The sequence below is a fragment of the Helianthus annuus genome, chromosome 11 (assembly GCF_002127325.2).
Source record: "Helianthus annuus cultivar XRQ/B chromosome 11, HanXRQr2.0-SUNRISE, whole genome shotgun sequence".
Classification (NCBI taxonomy): domain Eukaryota; kingdom Viridiplantae; phylum Streptophyta; class Magnoliopsida; order Asterales; family Asteraceae; genus Helianthus; species Helianthus annuus.
The window spans coordinates 57,200,672-57,203,452 of NC_035443.2; positions in this window are offsets into that span (position 1 = coordinate 57,200,672).

Here is a 2,781-nt window from a genome sequence, read left to right on the forward strand (position 1 = left end):
TTGAATCGTTTCTTTGATCACGATCACCTTGTGGTGGCGTTTTCACAAATTCGAAGCTTGCGCTAATCCCGTTTACACAGCACGGATTTAATTGTTTATTTATATTAAATCCGCTTTGTTGATTTATCATATTAAAGCAATCTTAACACAATCGTGTGTTAAGATAATGGTACACAAATTCATGTCATATCCCGGTGTACCTCTTAACGGTTCTTTCAGCATCGATCGAACATTTTGTGATATCTATTGCTTTCATTTTCGATCGAAAAACATTATTTAATTGTTTCATTTTTAATCGAAAATCCTATGAGATTTGTTGGAAACAAACATTCAGATTTACTTCGTTGAACCTATCATCTAATTTCAAACACGGTGAACTTGTTTGATCACCGCTATTATTGAATTGTTTCAATCACGACGACACCTTGTGGTGTTGGTATAGACTTGTAGCTTGGGCTAATCCTGATCGAGCGTTTCATGCAAAACGCAGGTGATACTTGTTCGATCACCGCTATTGTTGAATTGTTGCAGTCACTACGACACCCTGTGGCGTCGGTCTAAACTCGTAGCTTGTGCTAATTACTATCAGTCGTTTCATGCGGAACTATTTATGCTTTTTGTTTGATAGATCATTCAAATAGTGTTAATGCAATTATGTATTACGACGATAATACACCAGGTTCGGTTGCATTTCATTTCGGTGTATCCTTGCAACTCAACAATGTCAACACGTTGATTTTATCTTATCCATTTATTGGTTCAGTTGTTGACAAATCATTTCTTGATTCTATTTATTTGAGCTTGAAATTCGAGTTTCAATCATACAACTACCAACGCAAGTTTCCGTTGGTAGTAAATTCTATTGTTTCCAAAATTGATTTGCATATTGTGAACGTTCATTTGGAATTCTATTTGGTCGAAATTCCACTTTTGTTGAACCTTGTAAACTTACTCACATTGGTGATAGTATCACTACGCCTTGTTCACTTGACATCGATTTCTGGAACAAACTCATTTGAACTGTTGGGTTCTTTTTGATGCAAAATGTCTTTATACCCACGTAATTTGAATGAGTCTTGATTCGATTACGCGGTCATTCACTTGGTATTATTCGGACTTACCTAGGAACGACACAACTCTAAGGAGATAACATAGACAAAAATTTCGAGGACGAAATTTCTGTAACAGGGGGAGAATGTGACAACCTGTAATTAACGGCCTTTAATTACGTGATTAACATGTGATTAAAGCAATAATAAATAGTGTTTAAGACGTAAATAAACCTAATTAGGCTCCTGGATTGTCTAGGAACGCCTAATCGACTTTACAGCGCGTGTGTGACGATCTGCGGAGGAACAGTTGAATATTAAACGACAACGAATCGAAACCGTACGAATTACTGACAACGCCGACAAATATGAATTTTATACGTATATTTCATACTTATGAATTTAGTTTTGTGAATATATCGTGCTTTTGTACGTCATAAAGCGCGAACGTGAACGAAAAACGCGGTCGCACCGGCAACGAAACCGAAGCATCAGACACGCGTATTAACTTAAAAACGGACATATTATGATATATTTAGTTTCATTTTCAAATTTTAATATCCGTCGCGGATCGAAAAACGAACAAGAAACGAACGAAACAATTTTTACGCGTTTTAACTCAACCGACAAAATATTGATTTCCGACGAAATTTTTAGTATTATTCGACTTAACATTATAATTTACGGCGTTTTAAAAAGTTCGAGTTTGAAAAACGGGCTTCAGAAAAGGCAACGGGCCGTGCGAAACGGGCTTGTGGGCCTGAGGCCCAAGCCCACTTAATAAAACCTAGCTATATAAAGGCACTATCCTAATCAGTTTTCATTTTGAAAACCCTAACAACATTCACGCACACCACTACAGAACACCCTCTACCTTCTCTGCATTTCATCTTGAAGAAACCCTAACTTCCTTTCACCTTCACCCTTTCATCTCTCTAAACTCCGATCACCGGAGTAATTCCGGCGGCCGCACCCCATTGCCGATGATCGGCTGGACACAGTCACTCACCCACCATCCTCCTCCATAACACCCCAAACCCCTGTTACAACCTATTTCACCACACGGCACCCCCTTGGTGCAGAAATTTAGCGGTCGGCCACCATCGTTTGCTGGTGGCGTGCGGCGGTGACAGCGAGAGAGACGGAGAGAGATTAGAGAGAGAGAGAGAGAGAGGAATTCGGTGACCAGTTTCGTTGTCGACGGCGGTGGTACCTCCGGGTTCCCCGACAACTTTCCGGTAAGAACATAAGTTCCCTTCTTTCTTTTCGAGCTCTGAACGGTAGACAAGTTTCATTTTTTTTTTCTCATTTTACCGGTGATTAATGGTGATACGTGATGATGGCAGTGAAGGCAGTTATGGGGTGGCTCGGGTTGGGTTTGACTTGGGTTGGTGAAGATAGCCAATGGCAGCCGGAGCCACGCCGTCGGAGAACGGCGGTGGCTGTGGGGGTGATTATGTTCAGTCTACACAGCTTTGATGACGGTTCAGGTACGGTCAACTGTCGAATCAACGCGAGTCAAGACAGTCAACAGATGCGGTTCAGGTTCGGGTTTCACACTGTTCGGGTTTCGGTTTTGGTCAACCACAGTCCACATCAGCTTTGGTTCAGGTTCAAGATGTTTGGTGCAAAAGGAGTCACAATGAACGGTTCGGGTCAAGGGTTGGTTCAACTCGGTTTGACTCGGTCAAACCGAGTCAACTCAGTCAACAGACGGTCAACAGAAGCCAAC